Genomic DNA, 13,029 nt, shown 5'->3' with positions numbered 1-13,029 from the left:
AGCAATAAATATATTTCACTGTGTTTATGTGTTTGCTCTCAGTATGTGATTGGTTGGATTTTAGGAAGTGAAAGTGATTCCTAAAGCTCATTATATGGTGAGTAAGCTCACTCTGATGCGCAGAACAGAGCTCATGAACCAAGTGTGCGGCTTTCTACGATAAACTGAGGTTTTCAAGCAGGCATCATATAGATTTCTGATTTGAACTAAGAAAATTACTGTTCTAAAAAAGGTCTTTCATCATCTAAAAGGGATAAGCTCTAAGCCTATCTCTCACAGTCAGGCACTGAGCGACTATTTCATGTTATTAAAACACCACAAGCCACAAATAATATTCTCTTTTATGCTCTGTGTACGCTTTGATTTAACCGCAGACAAAGCAGAATGCAACTTCGCATGAGTTTTGATTGCGGTGAAAAGGAAGGAAATCCATTACTACCCTTATGTCCCTGAATCTGCTTTTTAAGTTTGTCTAACAAAGCTAAGGGATTAGCTGCATAACCCAGAGTCCTCCTGTGGTCGTTATTCTGCCTTTTACACATTTTCCTGGCCAGGACTTTTAAGATCCACTCTTCATCTACAGAGCACTAATAGACGGCCAAATGAGCTAAGGTCAATAAAACTGCTGACAGTTTCTCATGAGTTAAAGTTATACTTTGTCAGCATAGTATTTACATAATGACATGGATGAGATGAGGCCAAGGCAAAGTATTTCGAAATACCTCTCCAGTATTTCTCACTTCACTTTAACACAGTCTTTTAAGCAGTTTCTTTTTGTTGCTTTGAACATTTGAGCCAAACACTTATTTTTCATGTTTCTATTGTCGCATGCCAGATTTTTGGCTCATTCACGATGCATAAAGAAATACTGACATAGTGACAGAAGCTAGATTTCTATTACCCGAGTAATTCCAAAGTGCACTCTGAAGTTCACATTAACTCACCAAGAGCACACAATACATTGATAAAATCAAACTAAACTTGATTTAATTTTAGGTGATTTCCAGTGAAAAAGGGCCAAAATTATGTATATGTACTAAAACCTGCATATACATCCTCATTAATCTTTTTTTCTCATTAGCAAGCTACATAAATAATCATGGCTGAATGTTTGAATAGTCTTCATATTTGGTGAAACTAATTTAAACTGTCCTAATTCTCAGCTGTTTGTGTTTTGTTTCTCACTTATGTTTGTATTTTGATCATTTTAGTGCTTTCAGGGTCTCTCTAGGTTAGTTCATTCCTTTGTGTTTAGTTTGTGATTCGTTCTTGTTTTGTGTTCTGGACATTTTGTGTAATATAGTGGTTTCAGTCCTTAGCTTTATTTAGACAGCAGTGCTGTGTTTTCATTCAGTTTCTGCCCCAGCTGCTCTGCATTTTGATTTTACTCACCTGGTTGTCATTTCACCGATTAGATCTCCACAGTATTACAGCTCCGTTGTTTCTCTCTCTCACTTCTCTACTCTTCTGTTTCCTCCATCCTGGTTCTTGTATGATCATATCCTGCATGGCATGGTGCTGTGGGATGGATTATTGCTACTATGATCTAGAAGAAATAGTTCAAACATCATCAAAAGCCCAGAATAATGACAGTAGTGTGTATAATGAGTAAGGACAAAATTCTGGGATGCACTGTCATGTGATTTAAACAATAAAAAATGTACGTGTTTCTGAAAAACAGAGAGAAATTTCTATGCCGGTTTTCTGTTTTCTTCTTGTTTTGTTTTAAATTGCATGATTTTAAACAGGCAGCTGGACTATTTCTTATTGGACTCAATGCCAACAGTCAGTTCAATTTTGCTCTTTTGTTGAATTCTGAAAATTCAGAAAAAAAATAAAAGGCCTCAAGGCATTTCTTTTAACTTCTGACTCAACAGTTTTATTCAAGGAAGACTGACATTTTCTAGTGCTGCTGGTTCAGAACCGTGGACAGCTCCTATGGTCCAAGGACTAGTGGCGATGTGTAGCTTTTAAACTATTAAGGTTCACCTGCAATATGTCTTTGGATCATTTTGCTGCACATAGAAATAATGCGCTCTGTAAATAAATATTTCATACCAGAAAAAACAATAATACAAACAATCCCAGCCATGCTTGAACAATATGAACAAAGCCTTAATTTTCCTCTCAAGGCCATGGAGGCTCCCAGGGAATTATTAGTCCTCACATAGTGGCTCCTATAGTGCTGGATCTGTCTTTCCTATGAATGTATACAAACATCTCTTTTGCAAGCCATTTTAAATTAGTTTTAAATTAGTTTGCAAGCCATTTTAAATTAGTCCGACCCTATATTTCTATTGTTTTTCCTCCACATGTACCCTAGACTTTATAATAACTTATATTATGCAAACAAGGCATTTGAAACCAAACCCGATTGTTGCCAGTTCAACCTTTAAGCAATATTCTAGGATACTTTAATCTAATTTGATAGCCTTAAATTGGCTATTACAAGTAAAATCCTACGTTGAGATCATTGCTAAGTAGCCAGAAAACATAATTTAATCTTTATAGACCAAATGGGACTGTGTGGAGCACTTGAGGATATCAAAAATCATAACTGCATCTTATCGTTTTCTAAAAAAAAATTTAAGGACTCAGGGAAGCGCCATTCACCAAGAAGTCAAATTATTTGCCAATACGCACCAAAATTCAACAGGTCAACATTTAGTCACTATATAAATGATATTATGGAGTTTATGGACACAGAGCTTTGCAAAAGTATCTGCATTGTACATTTTGGCCTTTTTGTGACAAGTTCCGTGTGGCAGAAAACTAAACGTTAGTAGACATTAACAGACTATGATCTCTTTGAAATACTGCGATGACAGCATCATGCTGCAAGGGTTCTTCTCTTTAGCAGGGACCTGGAGTCTGGTCAGAATTCATGGGAAGAGGAATAGAGCTCAAGCAAGGCGATACTAGACGCAAACTTGATAAAGGCTGCAAAAGACTTGAGTGACCAAGTCACTCAAGGTGACTTGAACAACCTTGAACATAAAAAACATTAAAAAAAAACAAACAGAAAATTGAATATTTTCTATCCACCTCAGAAGGATAAACAATTTTTATTTCATTAAATGCTTAAAAAGTAAGTTTTTGATGGTACAGTAGAATCTCAAGGGAAAGCAAAAACTTGTAAGGTATATTTCATAAAAATGTTTTCGAGTCTCCTTTCATAGTGTTCTGTAGAAACTTCTGGTCTTTGTGCTATCCAAAGACATGCCCCCCACCCCATTATCTACACCCACCGTCTTTCTCACGCTGGGCCCCCTCGTCTTCCGCCTCCTTCCCCCTCCCCGCCGCCCCTCTCTGCTATTTGAACAGAGAGCCCTCGGAGCTCTCTTTTGTTCAGTAGCGCTCAGCTCCTGGAGAGGTGAGCACCACTCCGGCTGACGCTCATCCTCTCGTCGCAGCTCCTCCTCTACAGAGGACGCGCGGACTCGGCTGGAGCTCCAGGTGCATTTTCACTCACAAACCCCCCCCAAAAAAACCTTTTCTGCCGTTCTGTTTGCCGACGTGACACCTAGAAGCGGCACTTTGGATCCGATCGAGCCGGACTCAAAGGCTTTGTTATATAATTTATTATTTTTATTATTATTTTCTACGGCCTCCGTTGGATGGTTTAGCAGGTTCACTCTCTGTGGCGCTACCACCTGCACTCTATCAAGGCGACGCTCCTGTTAGAAAGCCTCAGCATCACTCTGCATTCCTGCGGACGGAGCCGGATTCTTCAAAGGTGAGCGCGAGTTGTTTCATCTGCTTCTGATTTGGCGTGATGGGAAATAAAGTCATTTTAGGTGCTGACTGAGCCTATAGAATGCAAAGTAAGAAGGGTTGTAGATAAATTGGGAACAAGCTTGGAAAAGACGGAGCTGTGAAGCTGAGTCCACTTTCGGGAGCACCCACACTAAACGAGCGCACTTTTCATTTTTTATGAGCTTTTTCAGTTATTGCGTGTCCGTAATATTTTAGACAGTTACATGCTGCTAACCTTTTCAACAGCTTTGCTTTATGATAAAAAGTGTCTTAATATGCAGCATCTGTTAATTGCAGAGGTATGTTGAAAGTCACATCCCCCCCCACCCCTTTTTTTCCCCTTCCATGCTTAAAAAGACATCAACTGTACACAGACCACGTTTTGTTGTAAATCCCACTTTCTGATCTCTCGAAAAGCTTCAGACATGTTTTGGATGAGACTAAGGTTAATAGGCAGTACTGTGTAAAGATGCCACAATCAGAGCTGGCAGCAAAACAAAGGGGGTTAGAAAAACCTGAGACAGTATCTTGGGTGGCACTAAAAATCAGCAGAAAAAGTCTGTGAATACTTTCTGCTGGAGGAAACTTCGTCTTCTAGGAGTAAGCGCCCGCAAAAAATCACCAAAGAACTGGAGGTCCGAGCCACAGTTATGTTCTGCGGCTTGGTTGGATATCTCCTAGTGAAAGGTTTTGTTGGTTACTGAGGATAAAAAGGGAAACTGTGCGGCTTCATTTCCCTCCTCTCCCCTTTGTTTTAATTTTAACGAGTATATGGCAGCATTTCAGATTTTGGATGGTGGAGGGTGGGGGGAAAAGAGGAGAGCTTCTTATGACCCCATGGGAAATTAAGCAGAGGTCCAACCAAGCAGTTTGTGAAACAGTTTCTACTCCCGCTACCTTTCTCGTGCCTTTTTTTCGGCCTGTCTGCCTTGTGCTCACGGCATGTCTCAGGTATTTGCTCACACATGGGTGCACAATCATCTAAGCTGCCTTTTGGCGGAGTTTGAGACAAGGTGTCCTTCTCAAAAACTGATCCAGTGCTCCCTTTCATTATTAATTTACCACCCATTATCCACACCGACCTCCTCCTACAGGTATATTTTTGCCTCGGATTGTTGTGTGCTTGTGTTTAAGTGGGCAGAGCGTTTCTGAAAGCCAAGTAAGAACCTACAAACAAGCCAAACTCTCTTTAATTGAGCAGCCGTGTGTGGATCTTTGTGTATGCGATACGCGCCAGCTGCTGCTAGTTTTTAATTCGTTTGGGCATCCTTTGCTTCTGGCGCATGAATAGGGAAGTGGTTCTACACAGAACGATGTTTAAGTCCCCCTGCTGCCATTTAAGACTACCCTCTTCTTGTGCTTCCATGCATATGATGCAGATCATCTTTTGTGTTTTCCCTCCTTGTCCCTCTCTGTTCTCTCAAGATCTTAGTCTTCTTGCAGCCCCAGCCTATCACTCTTGCCGCACTGTTCAGCAGTATCGTCATTGTTCTCAAAAGAGGTGTTCTCTTCTTATGTCTTTGCCAGTTCGCTGCTCCTATTTTCACATTTTGTGTGCGATGAGGCATCGCGATGGCTGAACAATGTTTCATCTGCGAGAGGCTCGCTGCCTCTTTGTGGCTCCGCTCCAAGTGTGGTCAAGGCCAAAAGCGGCGCTGAAATGCTGTCATTACATTTCACGAGCGATGGAAGGAGGGGAGAAAAAAAGGGAAACGGAAAGAGCCCGGGGCCAGTTTGATGGCATTATCTGCTCCTTGCATGGGGTTGCATTTGTCACATATTTCAATAATATGTCTTTTCTGGCTGGCTGTACATAGCTTAGTGCAGACACTTGTAGCTGAAGATGGGGGTGGGGAGGGGTGGCACAGATTCAATTGTGCTCTTGAGTTGCGTCCAAACAAATTGGTAATCTGTGATTTTTTTTTTTACAGCAATTTTTGCTAATGTAAGACGTTAATATCCCAACAATGAACCTTCTGCTATGATTAAACCAAACAAAGCCAGTCTGGCGTGGTAATGGAGCGGACAAAAAGGTTGAGAGGAGCCAACCGGTTCCAGAAAAAGATGATCTGTTTGGCTCGATTCTGGTTGCTGAAGTGAAATTCAGCTGAAAATCCAAATCACTTTGTGTTTATCTCTTTTTTTTTATTTTTTAAACCTGCCTTGGAAATCTCATAAGACTTTTTATGAATTCAAAACCCCAAAACATGCACACCCAAAATGAAAATGCATGAAAGGGTCAAGGATTTGCTGACTAATGGCATATGCACATTCTCCAGCCTGTTTTACAATTCACTCCACCACAATTTAGGGTGTAAATTTTGCTGTACCTTCAAATGGCCATATGTAGCTCAGACTTTTTGGAGACTTTCTGACACCTGGTGTATTATATCCTTCGTTACTGTCTTCGAGAATACATGTTGTGAGAAGGACTTCAACGACCCTGCTGGGTGGATGGCTACACTGTCACTTAGATTTCTGTATTCTTTCTTAAAATTTTGCGCACAATATTAGTTGGAGTCGGCAAACAGGAAAAGGACCAACAGAGTCTGAAACCACATTCTCTTTTACAACCTTCAGTACATTTGAATTTAGCCCTTGAATTTCATCCAAGAAAATTAGTAAAGTTAGAATTCTTGCTATTATTTTGGTAATGGACGACATTAAAATCCTAACGTTGAAACTTCTTCTACATTAAAACTAAAAGCTGACTTAGCGTGGCAAAAATAAAGGCTGAGTGCAGCCATGCAAATGCAGAGTATCAGAAAGGTTTGATTTTTGGCAGTTCACCAAAAACCGGTCAAGTACAGCCTTAAATAACATTTTTAGAGCTGTGGTGCTATGAGTCAGCTGGGGTCCTGTGGTGCTAATAGCTGAATATACTTCCTGTACTTTTATAGCAGAAAAATGTGTGACTCATCGTGCAACGTACAGAGAGGAGTCCACAAGGAGCTCAAAGCGGGCAGAGCAACGAAGTCCCAGAAATCAGGACCTGAATGTGAACCCCTCAGTTATAGAGAGAACGGAGAACATTAGGTTCCTCAGAGCACACTGTTTGATGACCTCACCGTGTCAAAGAACACCATTCGGATCTGAAACAGGGTGAGGAAAAAATGGGAACCCGGAACAAACACCTCTCCCTACCAGCATGCTAAGCGCCCTGCAGAGGAAAGCAAGAGAGGATGTTAGAGTTTATGGAGACCACCACCTTCAGTCCAGGCTGCGTTTCAGAGCCACATCAGGCAAACAGTGCAGACGTAGCCTGTTGGTGTAAAGCTGTCTTATTTTGCTGATGCATTGGATCTACTCTGAACTGGCAGTTTATTGCTTTTAATATCATCAACTGTGACTTTTTTTTCACTTGTGTGTTTTTCACTGCAATCTTGCAGAGTGCAGGTTTTAGTGTAGGCTAAAATGAATATATGGTTTTATTACAAGGTGGCAGATCAGAGGGGAAAGCCAAAAGACTCCTGCAAAGAAGAGGTAATTCTCAGACTTGGATAACCCTGATCCAATTAAGCAGTGAAAGCCCACGCAGCGGCCTACGTACACCCTATAGGGTGTACGTAGGCCGCTGCGTGGGATACTATAAACAATCGTGACACCACGTGCTTTGAGTCGTCTGCCAAAGCTACGTAGGTGCAGTTTGCATGAGGGTACGTCACCATTTCCACTGCCATCCGCTTAGTTTCTCCGTTGCCTCAAAGAAGCTAGGTGGGATGCAACACTTAGTTTCTCCGGCTTCAAGGTAGTCGCTTCGCTACCTCGATGAAGTCCGTACCTGTCCTCGCAGGGGCACTTCACTCAGCTTGAGTGTCAGCCGCACGTCCACCGGAACCTTCCATCCTGGTGCCACTGAGCAGACGGGGCAGCGCAGGAGTGGGCTGCTTCTTGGTTCTCTTTGGCTGACAATAAAATACCCTGGCGCGGCACTTTGAGCCAGCTACTGCACGTACGGAGCCAAGCAAATGTGCAGCGCAGCTGGGCCATCGTTGGTCAGCGGCTGAGCACACAAAGCCCAGGAGACGCAGAGGCAGAAAAAAAAAAGGTAGCTCACCACAATCCCTTCAGACACTGCTCGTTAATATTCATCAATCACCCACCTCCCATCCGCCCCCGAGGCCCCCGCTCTGCACCCCTCTCCCACTGAATGCATTATTCAAAGGTAGCATTTTCCCTATTAAATACTTTTAATAAATAATGACATCTGGTAACGGTTTTGTCTGCTGAATTAATGACAGCTGAGTGTATTTTGTAGCAATTGGAGGTGGTGTAGAGGTGGATTTCTGTTCAGCCATCTCTCCTCTCAGTGCCTTCTCTTTGTCTTGACTCCTTTTGTTAATGTCAGCCGGCCTGTCAGTGGATCAGAATGGGACCGCGTCTGTCTCTATCAGTCACCTTCAACAGCACGCCGGAGAAGAAGCAAATATGCTGAAGCTGTTTATTTTGCCATTATCTACTTGTTTTCCTGGCTGAGATAATACTTGGAAAACACAAAGCTCCCTCTGGCCGCTTTGGCATCGGACACCAAGTTGTCTGTTTTGTCCGTCTTACTCCCTTTCTATCATGTTAACATAAACTCAGTCGGGTTTAAACATCACACACATAGGGATGCGTTACTTAAGCATAGTGACAATGTAAGCATCACTGTGTACAGGCCGTAGCTGTCAGACTCCGACGAGCTGGTAAACACATAGCGCTTGAGAGGCCACAGATGGCCAGTGTTTTCCCTGTCTTGTGAGCTTAAATTCCCAAAGGAAAGGCTTGCTTTTTTTTTTTTTCCGCTTTAATTTGTAGCGGTACAAAAGGGATGCCGCAGATCTCGCAGCGCAAATCCAGGCAGGAGCATCTTCGACTAAAGTTGGAAAAGAATAATCTATTGTTCCTGAGAGTGATTTCTGTTTGTCTTCCTCCGCTTCACCCTGCCTGAGTGGATTCCACACAGCAGGTCTGTGGGCAGCCGTGCGACACTTATAAAGTCTCCCTCACTAATCAGAGACGTCGCTCTGGGGTTGTCGAAACCAATCACAGGGGAAAGTAAGGGAGAATAGGAAAGTTGTGTGATTAATTTCATTCAGAATGCTGCCACAGGTCTGGTGCGTTGTCTTTGGTGGCTTCTGTTGTGTTTGTTGGTCTTTCATATTGAAGGCGAGGAGATTAAACATGTAGACTTGCTTTGCTTAAGATTTGTCTTTTTGTATTTATTTTTCTGGGGTTAAACGTGAAAGACAGACACAATGTAATGCATAGTTATGAGAGCGTGAAAACAATGACATGGTTTTCAAAATTGAATATCGAAAATGTGTTTTGTGCATTTGCCCCATTGAGTCAGTACTTGATAGTTTTCTGCAACTTGAGATTTAAAACTGTGTCCATTCTTCTTTGCAGATCAGCTCAAAGCCAGTCTGACTGGATGGAGAGCATATTTGAACTTAAGTTTTCAATTCTTGAGTTGAATTTAGGTCTGGACTGTGAATGCAACATTCTTATGTGCTTAAGAGCTAATCTCAACCACTTGTTTGTGGCTCTGGCTCTATGTTTAGGGTTGGTGTGCTTCCATGACTTCCCTGCATAAAGTATCTTTCAGACTTCCCATAATCTCTGCCGAGCTTCCCTTTCCCTCCTCCGGTTCTTCTATGTTTCACTGTGATGTTACTCTATGTTTAGTTTATTGGGCTCTATTAGTTTTCCACTACAAACCGTACAGCTATAGGTCTCATCTGAAGACACCATCTTCCCTTTAATCCACTTGTCTGTCTATCTGTGTATTCAAGCTATATATGCTATGTTTTAAAATTTCCTAAATGGATTGGAGTTTATGTTTTTTTCACATCATTTGATATTTCATTTTCTGAACCACCGACTTTGTACATTTCAGTGGGTTCGCATACAGGCAGCCAGACGTATAAATAGATGATGATATAAATAGATTAAAACACCTGGATGAAGTTACTGTGCCTGCATAAAAGGGCAGCAGAATCAAAGCAAAAGTCTCTTTTTGATGACATACTGTGTGAAACGTGTCATAATTCAACATGATAAATGGATTAGTGTGCAAGACAATTGTGCCAAAGCTGGTTGGTGTTTAAACCTAAAGGGAAGACTTCAATATTGTCTCCTGTTATGGAAAATAAGTAATTCTGGATTATCCTCTTTAGCTAACACTAAGCAGAGCATGTTTGACTCAGCAACTTCATAAAACTTGATAAAATAAATGATCTTCAATGTCTCACAGCAACTTATGTCTAACAAAATAAGTCCAGAAGTGATCTACTAAGGTGTTAGCTTCAGTTTCAAAATCCTATTATAGTTGGCATGACCAGGAGTTTTCATTGGCTGAAATCAAGGAAGCACCTGTTGACGCTCACTCACAGTAGGCTGACTGAAACAAGGCTAGTACATCTTTCCATTGCTTTCAAGTAAGGAAAATGTCTACTGTTCTCAAATATTTACAGTTGCAAAAAATACTAACTATCACACCTTTGTTGGAAACTGTAGTTGGCAGCATAGAAGCAGCATGTCTAGTAATTGAAGGCTAAATTCCAGCAGATAGTTTAACAAATTAATCAGCTAATATCAGCTCATAATACCAATGTTACTCTATGAAGAGAAGTTCAGCTGAAAGATCAAAAAGTCTACAATGTCTACTTGAAAACTGTTATTCAGTTTGGAAGTTGCCTTTTTATATTTTTATTTACATTCCAGTAAAAAAAATAAATAAAATCAAATACATAGATATTACTGAATTGTAATAATAATATGTTGTAATATTTTTAAACGTGCGCAACACTCTGTCGGGGTATTTTGCTTTTTAAATTTTGCCATCTGCTCCTGTCCACCAGGGTCCGCCAAAACTCTCCACCAGGGTGGGTGTGAGGCGCAGATTTTTGTAACTGCGCTTAATAGGGAGGGTACATTCAGATGGTGTAGTCAAATCAAAGAGACAAATGAAAGGGTCAGACAAGAAGCAGAAGAAGAAATCAAGTGTCCAGCTTGTTCTGAAGAAATGTAACGTGGGTAGATTTGTTGTTTTCCCATTTTCGATAACTGTGTTGTCGAATTCAATGAGAGCCTAAATGCAAGCTGTGGTTCTATCAGCCCTAAAAAGACCCAAATATGGGCACATTTGTTAGCAACCCTACAAATATTTAACAAATCAACCAAAAAATATCTTACCACAATCACTGGATCAAGAGATTTAGAAAAAAACAAACAAACAGATGCACAGGACTATTTAGGAACAGCAGCAAACCTAATCTTCAGGGATTTTGGTCAGAATTGGACAAACACCTGGTTTAGGTCTCAAATGTGTTTGTAGCTCATGCCAGTTTTGCTGCTGATAGCAACGTCACTCCAACCCTTTCGCTATGTGTGGTTTTGTGAAAGCAATCTGTGTGTGTGCGTGTGTGAATGGGTTTGAGAAATCCACAGATCTGCTGAGCTAAACAGACTGAGCAAGGGAATTAAAAAAGGGTGAAAAGGCCAGTGAGAGAGTTATGTGCAAGCGCTGACATCCCTGACATTCACTGCTAGACGTTGACTAATCTTCCCACCTAATTTGTTCACAATTAGTTCTCCCAGGTTTTTTCTGTGCCATACACAGCAGTGAAATGATAACATCTTGTCCCTTTTTCTGATCCTTTGTGAACGCATAAAAAAAAAAAAAAAAAATCTCTTCTGAGTCTCGTTCAAAGAAATAATGAAAAAACAACACTGAATCTGATTTAACTCATAATTTGTAAGGCTCATAGCAGGTCAGACATAATTTGCAGTGTGGTTCTGGAGTTGGTATGAGATTGCCAATGTTCCACCAAGGTGGCTTTTATGTGGAGCCATGAAGCATGCTTCCTTTAACGCTCTGAGGCATTGGAGTTAAAGGTAGCAGAGGAAGGTGGTGCAGTGCAGGTATGTGTGGTAACAAGTAAAGGCCTCAAACTTTCTCTTGAGCAGTGTTCCTAATGTAAGGCTTAGTTTTTTGTGGAAGGAGGGCATTTGTTTTGTTCGATCCCGCACAAGAAAGTTGCATTTGTTAAAGGAAATTTACATTTAAATAGCTGTAGGTCCTCACTTTGTTACAAACACAAGAGTGTACAAGTGTTGCCAAACAAAGGGAAGCTACTGAGCTGTTGAGAGATGTGGATTTTAGTTTTTATGACACACAGTGCTTATTCGTTTAATCTGGCAAACAAGCTTCATCAGAACATATTTTCCAATTTACTGGATATCACTGTACGTTTGTGCAGGGCTAAGCTTTCAGGATTAAGCAGATATGCAACGAGCTGAATTGTCCAGTGAACACTCAGCAAAATGAGGCAAGCTGGTGATAAAACATCGGTTAATATCTTGTATTTATATTTATTCTTTGTCTTTTTTTTTCTGTAGACACTGTTATAATCTGTAGATGCGTAATGTAAAAGCAAAATACGACGAGGTTGAAAATCACTGCTTTAGGTTAAATTTATTTGTTGGAATAGTGCCATCAAAATCAAGATCTTAATGCTATAGAGACTTAGTGGCAAGACTTAAAAAAACATGACTTTTCACAAAAAGATTTTCATATAAAAGGGAATGGGCAGCTGTAATTGCAGTGTAAGGTTGTTCAAGGTGTGTGAAAACAAATTTATGAAGCCAAAAATTTTGGAGTTTATGTGGAAACATGTTGAAAATGTGTACTTCTTAACAGGTATGTGCTACTCTGTGTTAGACCATCATACAATTTTTCTTTAAAATACATTAAAGTTTGTGGTGGCAACATGACAAAAAAATATCCAGGGGTTTGAAAACTCTTGCAAGGGATTCTGTGAGCTTGTTCAAGTTTTACCACTTTGCTTATTAGCATGCGTCCTCTGCATGCGCGTTCCTCTCGGTGAATAGTGCAGCTTCTCAGTTCTGCTACAATAAATTTAAAATGAGCTGCTGGGGTGCATACCACTTCTGTTTTGTAATTAACAGTCACCCTGCTGAATTAATAGAAATGAAAATGAAGAGCCTTTGCTACAGTCACTCAGTCGCAAGTTCGGCAACAATTATACTAATCGTCTTTGTGAGTTTGTGAGTTTGTCTCTTCTTGTCTGCGTGTGAATGTGCAAGTCAGACATCTGTTTCCGGCTTGAAGAAGGCTTCATCTGCTCCGTCCGTGTTCGATAGGGATTCTACCCTTCAACAGCTGTAATTAAACAGGCTGTCTGTCCTAATAATACCCTTTGAGCGCAAGTGCAGGAGCCCCCTGGATTGCTCCCTGACTCCTTTGATAAATTTGGCTACTGCTTTCAG

The 13,029-nt window shown here is 40.9% G+C and overlaps 1 protein-coding gene across 1 annotated transcript in view; it reads left to right on the top strand.

Moving 5' to 3' along the window:
• The first annotated feature begins 3,363 nt into the window (after positions 1-3,363).
• Positions 3,364-13,029, top strand: part of ncanb (neurocan b) — a 153,099-nt gene continuing 143,433 nt past the window's right edge. Inside the window, exon 1 of the mRNA XM_044129077.1 lies at positions 3,364-3,736. The gene's annotated coding sequence lies outside the window, so the exon portion shown is untranslated. The remainder of the gene's footprint in view (positions 3,737-13,029) is intronic.

This window comes from Gambusia affinis, linkage group LG10 (genome assembly GCF_019740435.1).
Source record: "Gambusia affinis linkage group LG10, SWU_Gaff_1.0, whole genome shotgun sequence".
NCBI classification, from domain to species: Eukaryota; Metazoa; Chordata; class Actinopteri; order Cyprinodontiformes; family Poeciliidae; genus Gambusia; species Gambusia affinis.
The sequence above is the reverse complement of the archived record's forward strand: the minus strand, read 5'-3'. Positions and strand labels throughout refer to the sequence as shown.